Source organism: Manis pentadactyla, chromosome 3 (assembly GCF_030020395.1).
Source record: "Manis pentadactyla isolate mManPen7 chromosome 3, mManPen7.hap1, whole genome shotgun sequence".
NCBI lineage: Eukaryota > Metazoa > Chordata > Mammalia > Pholidota > Manidae > Manis > Manis pentadactyla.
In genome coordinates, this window is record NC_080021.1 from 56924320 (window position 1) to 56932437 (window position 8118).

The window sequence follows — 8118 nt, forward strand, 5'->3', positions numbered from 1 at the left end:
GTCTTGTCTCTGCAGATGGAGAATCTGGGCAGGTGGGTGTGTGTTTGATTGCCAGTTGGCATGGGATTCTAGATCATCCATGGCTTGAAGTGGATAAAAGATGGAGATAATCTCTTTTCCTAATGTCAGGACTTATGAGTGTGTTTAGTTGCATTCAATTCTGTAATTAGAAATCTGAAGCCCTCAGTGTGATTGTTAGTGTATCAAAAACCTTTAATGGGGTGCCCTTCTGTTTGTATCAAAGGCAAAATAACTTTACAGAGACACCTAAGTATCAGAAAGGAGAGAATGTCCTAGAAAAAGGAAATATTCTTTTGTTCATGCTCACTTTCTCAGTCCCATCTATTAGAGCTGCAAGCAAAGTTTGGCAAAATGAAAGGATAGCAATATGTAATGATTATGGATGATGCAATACAACTGAAACTTGTGATGAGCATAAACAAGTAGAATATGGAATTGAGTCTGTGATTAGTTTTCAAGGGCTAGTCTGTACCCCGATAATACAGCCTATTTGAGCAACATTAGCCAACATCATCAGAACATATTTGTGATCATTAGTTAACCACTGATCACTAAAGGGAGAAAAAGCATCCATTACTATGACAAATACGCTTTGATACCCAAGTTCAATAACCCAGTTTTGTCTGTCATTATACTAACGGAGAAGTAGCAGGTTGATGCATTTTATCTAACACTGATAGAGCCAGCATCACCAAATTTTGACAAAGAAATTGTACATTTTCCTAGGAGGCTTACTGATATATATCTTACACACACAAACATGTGAACTTATCATTTCCTAACAACTACAGCTGGCCACCTCTTATCATTTCTTGCCTGATCACCCAAAGCACTTACGGTCTATAACACATACTTTGTTCTCATCTTGTATGTATCATAAACTATGTATTTTACTATTACCTAAATATTTCATGAATCTATTTGGAACTTATTTTCTTGCTTAGATTTTTAAGCCACTTGGGAGGTAAGAAGTAGCATGTGTTCAGCATGGTTTCATTGCTGTCAGTTTAACCAATGTTTTTTTGAGTATTCTGTACATGAGGTTCTGGGAGCTTACCTTCTAGTGATAATAACAGCTGCCATCTTTTGAACTAGTCGGCAGGCACACTACATGCATTATTAATAATCCATGCATAAACCATCCAAAATAGTTATTGCTGTTTCTCTTTGACAAATGAAAAACCAAAAGCTTAACTGGTAATTTGGCCAAGCTCATACAGGCAGTCAAAGTTTAAGAAATCTTTCTATCTTAAAGCCTATATGGTCTTTTTACTGTTTTCATGACCTTCTTTCCTTCTGTGTGGTATAGTCCAGAAAAGAAACTCATTAAGTATTCATTTAATTAAATAACATGGTGTGAAGAGGCTAATGTGAGGTGTTAACTCTAAGGGATCCTATAAGCATTATTGAATTCATTGTCTTAGGGGTCAAGAAAAAGTGGCCAGAAAAAGTGACACTTAAGCTGGAATCTAAATGATGAATAGAGGTTACTTAAGTTGAGAGAAGGAAAATTGGTATTCCAGGATAAAGAATAATTCATTCATTCATCATTTTTCCTGAGTGCATACTGTATACCCAACACAGTCCTAGATGCTAGAGATCCAGGCATTTTTTGGAGCCTATTCTAGTTAGGGGAAGACAGACAATTAATTAAGAAAGTAATGTGCTTTATGTGTTATATGGGGAAAAAATGAAGCAAGTCGTGTTAGAGAACTGAAATTTTAGACAATATGTGCAAAAACCTGGAGTCTGAATTATTGAAAGACGGCCAGGCTGGGACTTAGAGACAAAAGAGGAGAGTGCTATGAGATTGTCTTTAAAGGCAGGCAGAATCCAGATCACGTAGTGTCCACATAGTGCACTAAGGATCTTGTATTTTATCTGAAGAGCAAAAAAAAAAACAATCAGAAATTAAAACAAAGGATTTAATTAATTTATAATTCAATAGAAAAAAATCAATTTTACACAATTTACTGTGTAGCATTTTCAGAATCACTCATGGTATGCAAAGGAAGATACGTTGGAATTAAAATTATTTCCTTCCATTAATACATAACCTCAAGGAAAAGGTCATTCTTTCAAGCAAACCATCCAAATATATATTGGTGTTTAATCCAGCAATGGGATATAGAGAATAAATTTTTAAGTCAATGATGTAGAAGCTGACAATAACACATTTATCTTCATTCAATACTCATTCTACAACGATGGTTTCATAAAGAGTTCTCAGCATCTAGTGTATTTTTCATTTTCTAATCTCAATTGATCTCAGCTAATAAGGAAGTTGTTGTTCAAAAGAATGATCTTGTTCAGGATGATTTACCATGGTTAAGATGGCAAAGGGAATTGGAAATTTATAGATCTGTTCAAAAGACCTAGATGTCAGGCTAATTGATACATTTTGGCCACCTCTTGAAATTAGATCCATTTTTAGAATGCCAAATGAACTCTCTGAAGCAACAGAAGAATTGCCCTTTAAACATACTGCAGAATCATCATCAAATAGTTATTTGTTATGCAGTCCAACAAGCATGTACACATTCTTTTCATCAGCAGTTCTTTTGGTTTATCAGAATCAAATATTAATTTTACCTAATACTTAGTCACAATAAGTACAAAAGTAGCCATTATGAAAAACAATTATTTTTTCAAAAATTAAAGTTTTATTGCCCTAATTCATAACAAAGATATATGGTGCCAGTGACTGAGTTTTGCCTGCATAGCTCTTTATCCATGTTTTCCTATATCTCCATGCACCCCTGACTAGAAAGAAGTTAAAAGAATCTAAGGGTTATCAGATTTGGCTGTGAAAGGTTTTCCACACCAACCACTTAATGGGTAGGAGATGTGATGTAGCCCTCTACTTCAGTATCACCCTTACTGCATAACCTGCCCCAAATTGATTATTACACATTCTTTTACCTCCAGAATTTAGTTGTACAATCACATGAGATTTTGTACTTAATTGGGAAACACACAAATTGTCTCCAATCCAGCTCCTTTCTCCCTCAGTTGATGATAACCATAGCTCCCTTTTGCTCAGGCCCAAATCTCGGTCATCCTTGACACCTCTCCCTCTCATCCCACATCCAATCCATCAGCAAGCCCCATGTGCTCCAACAAGAACCTGTTGGTGCACCACCACCACCACTGCTAACGCCTGCCCGGAGCCATTCTCACCTCTCAGCTAGACACTGCAGTTGACTTCTAACTGCCCACTATGCGCACCTTGGCCTTGTGGCTGTGTCCCTGCACAGAGTGAGCCTGGGTCCACCCCCACTGATTTCCCCCCTCACTCCAATAAAAAGCCGAGGTCATCACAAATGTCTTTGAGCCCCTACATCAAGTGTTACCAATTCCCACCCTCCCTTCATCAGCACCTCCCTGTCCATGTGTTCTGCCATTCCCCCTGGTCCTCTCTGTTCCAGGCACACTGGCCTCCCCCGCTCTGGCTGGAATATAACAGGAGCATTCTCACTGCAGAGTCTTTGTGCCAACTGTTCCTCCAACTAGACACCTGTCCCCAGATACCCACTTTGTTCATTCCCTTACCTGCTTTAGGTCTTCATTTAAGTACCAGCTTCTCACTCCACCCTACTTAAAATTGCAGCTCTCCGTCTTCCCCTCCTATGCCTACACAACTCCTTATTCCCTTGCTCAGCTTCAGTTTTCTCCATAGCACTTACCACTGTCTATCATATCCTCTTCTGGTTTTGTTATTGTTTATTTTTTGTACGCCTCTCCAATACAATGCTCCCCATGAGATCAGGAATTTTTTGTTATGTTCACCTGTGTATTCCCTGTTTCTAGAACAGAACTTCGCACATCAGACACTCTATCAATATTTGTTGAATAAATGAATGAATGAAGAAATATAACATACATGATAAAATATTCAAATGATGGTATAAAATATAAAAATATTGGGAGATGTATTTACTAGATGCAGCAATCTGTGTCACCATTCTGATAATGAAGAGATACCCATACTTCTAAGCTTTAAATATCTGACACCAGTATTAAAGGTTCTCATAAAATTTCTGGCCATCTTAATTGGGGCAAAGGAAAAAATCCAGACAGATGTAGCACCCAGCACTTGGGAGGGAGGTAAGCACTTTGTCATATAAAAATGTACTCTCTAAATACTAATTCATATTTTAAAATATTTGATCCCTTTTCATTGGTGAGAATTGCAAGGAGTAAAGTTAATAGTAGCTGTTACTGCACATCAGAAAAATCCTGCAGTTAATTAATTATATGTGACTATCCAATTTGTTCCATTGAAATGTGCTTTAAGTCATTTCAAAACAATTTTATATATGCTTATCAGGACAACCAAAATTACTACTTCAAAGAATAATTACCTGTGAAAGTGTTGCAAAGTTTCCTTCTAGGGCAAACTGTTGCTAAAAAAAATGATACTTTCCAAAACCCACACATGCAATGAATACGCCCACCTGTTCATGTAAATGAGCATGTGTGCATGCACACACACATACACACATATTGCTATGATAATAGTGGCGATGTTAGTCTTGATGATGGATTTTTCTTTGATTCACGCCCTTCCTCAAATCCACTGATTGGGCCCTAAAATTATAAATGCTCTGAGTTTTATACAATACTGTTTCTCATTCTTCACCATCCTGTTGCCTTCCTTTAAACATGCCCCAATTTGCCTTTTTCACACTGTAAGTGTGGTACTTAGAACCAAGCACAATATGCCAGGTGTTTTTGACCAGTCAAGCAGGGTGCAACAAGCTACCATGTTCGTGCTCTTTGTTCTGAGGATTCCATTTTTGTTAATGCTGATTAAGATTATAAAAGCTTTTGGGGCAGCTGTGTGTCAATGTTGACTTGTTCATTCATTGGCTCAGTGGACAGATATTTTTGGAGGCCTTACCATGTGTCAAGCACTGAACAATTCTGGAAAATATGAGAATGTATATTGGAGTAGGTAAAATAATGCCCCCCACCAAAGTTGTCCACATCCTAATTCCTGAAATCTGTAACTCTGTTACCTTTCATGGCAAAAGGGGCTTTGCAGGTATGATTAAGGATCTTAAAATGGAAAGAGTATCCTGAAATATCCAGGGAGGCTCAATGTGATCATGAGTGTCCTTCTAAGAGGAAGGCAGAAGGGTCAGAACAGAAAAAAAGAAATAGAGGAGGACAGGGAAAGAGAGCTACTGAGGATGGCACTTAGCACCTTGAAGATGAAGGAAGGAGTCGAGAGCCTAGGAATGCAGGCAGTCTTTAGAAGCTGGAAAAGACAGAAACTGGATTTTCCTCTAGAAGGAACATAGCCATGCCAACATATTAGTTTTAGGACTAATGACCTCCAGTACTATAAGATAATAAATTTGTGTTGTTTTAAGCCCCTAAATTTGTGGTGATTTGTTACACCAACAATAGGAAACCAGTACCTGTAATAAAGGGCCTGATCAATCTGAGGCATGTCCTAGAAGCCTCTTTTGAGAGCTGACAGATGAAGAGGAGATAACCAGGCAAGTCTGGGGAAAGGAGAAAGAAATTCCAGACTAAGAAATGAGTCCATGAGGTTCATCAGGAAGATAGCTGGTAAGTACAATTAATTTGGAGGTCAGTGGTGTGATGAAGAGGGAGAATAGCTTTAAATGCTGGGGACAGGGAGGAAGGAGTTGAGTAATTTTTATAAGCCATTCTATGAAGTGGGGATAATAATAGTATTTTTCTTAAAGTTTTCTTGTGAAGATTAAATGATTTATTTAAGTGCTTGATACATAATAATCTGAGAATATTAGCTGTTATTACTGTTAAAGTTTGAATTTGGAATGTTCAAGATTTATTTAGAATATGGTGTGTGAGATATCCTGATATTCTGAGATATAACAAATCTATAGAAAAGTACATAAACATATAGCAGATTAACAAAGAGCTATAGAGTGAACATCTATAAAACCATAATTCAGGCCCCTGTCCTCATGGAGTATACAGCTTAGAATGGGAGACAAACATTAAATTCAATAGACATACAAATACAAAATTGAGTTAGGACAAATGCTTTAAAGGAGATACAAAAATGAATGTAAAAACAGCAGTATCTGACCTAATCAAGGAGAAAAGAGAATTTCCTAAAGAAAAGGTAGCTGAGCATAAAAAGAAAATAAATCTTTCCATTTGCAACAACGTGGATGGTTCTAGAAAGTATTATGCTCACTGAAATAAGCCAGATGGAGAAACACAAATACCATGTGATTTCACTAATTTGTGGAATAAAAAACAAAGCAAAACAGAAGGAACAAAACAGCAGTAGACTCACATATACTGAGAAGTGACTAGTGGGTACCAAGTGGGAGGAGTGGGGGTGGGAGGGGTAGGGGGATAAAAGGGCACAGTAATTCTCAATCACAATATAAGTTGATCACAGGGACAGTAGTACAGCATGAAGAAAATAGTCAATGATTTTGTATCATCTTTCTATGTTGATAGATAGTAACCTCACTAGAGGAGGTGAGGACTTGATAATGTGGGTAACTGTTGAACCACTGATGTATGATTGACACTAGCATAAGATTGTATACTTTAATAAAAAAAAAAGATAAGGTAGTTGAGGTGACAGCTAAAAGTAAAGCAGAAATGACAGGTCAAATAGGAGAAGAAAGAGCTTTCCAAGGAGAAGGAACAGCACCTGAAAAGGGCCTGAGGTTATGCAGAACACAGGGTGTGAAGAAGCCTTTGAGAGACGAGTGAAGGAAAGTAGTTTGCGCCAAGATTTGAAAGACTCAATGCCAGGAAGAGACATTCCTCCCTAGGCTACATGAGCTCCTTGATGTCAGGAATCATTCTTACTCAATTCTCTAACAAGCCAAAATAGTATCTGATGTGTATTAAAGCTCAAAACACTTGGTAAATTGGCTTGAGTGTCAATTTTATCTTGTGGCTAATAGAAGCCACTGAAGATTTTTTTGGCTAGGTAAATTATAATATTGCCTGATTAATGCTAGTAGGAAAAGTATATAACAAGTGCTACTATAGCATGTGGCTGATGGCCTAGAGGACTGAATTTTGCTTGTGCATTAAGAAGGCTTTCCCAGAGGAAAGGATAACAGAATTACATTCTGAAGGTGGAATAAGAGAGTAACCTGTGTCCTAAACTTATCCCATGGTAAGAATGAATGTGAGGGCACTTGTTCAAGACCCATCCCAGACCCTGTAAGATCAGACCTATGGAGGAGTATGGGTGGTGTATTTATTAACAAGCACTCCACCTTGATTCTTTCTTTCAAGAAAGTTTGGAAGCCCTGGAAGAGAGAACATTCAAGGGAAAAGGAAGGCATGTACTCAAGTAGGAACATATCAAAGGGCCAGAAGGGTATATTCCAGAAATCCCTGGAGAGTAGGGAAGTGGTTATTGCTGAGCCTGCGATTTTGAAAAGCTTTACCAGTAAAGCTTTTCCTAACTAAGCTAAAGAATTTTGTGAATAATGGAGAACCGTTGTAAGATCTTAGGCAAGGAATTGAGTTCTGGGGGAAGGAATAACCCAAGAAATTGAAGAGTAAGTACAGAGTTGAAAGACATTTCTGAGGCATAATTCATAGCACTTAATTGGCTACTTCCATAAGAGAAGTAAGAAATGAGAGGTGGAGAATGAATCCAAGGTTTCTAATATGGTAGATTACCTTTGTTAGGGAAAGAGGACACAGTAAGAAATTATTCCATTCTGAACTTCAGTTTTATAAAACAGATGACACCAAATGAATATGTCTAACAGACGATGGATATAGAGACATTCAGTTTGGGAGGAAGTTCTCAGGGCAGAGAATATGGTTGTGGGCATCACTGGAAGTGTGAGAAATCAGTTATATATAATGATGTAAACTGATAAATGGGCCAAGCACAAAATTATGGGTAAGCAGATATGTTTAAGTAGCACCGAAAAGAGAAATCAGCAGAGCAAACTAAATGAGCTGCAAGAGCTAGCAACTGCCATCTTGGCTTCTCTAATCATCTAAATGCTCCCTACACTCCAGGCTAAGTGATTGGCAAAAATAAAAATATTTCCATTATGATTGGACTGATAACATACATATTTGCCACCTATCCAGAACATTCTA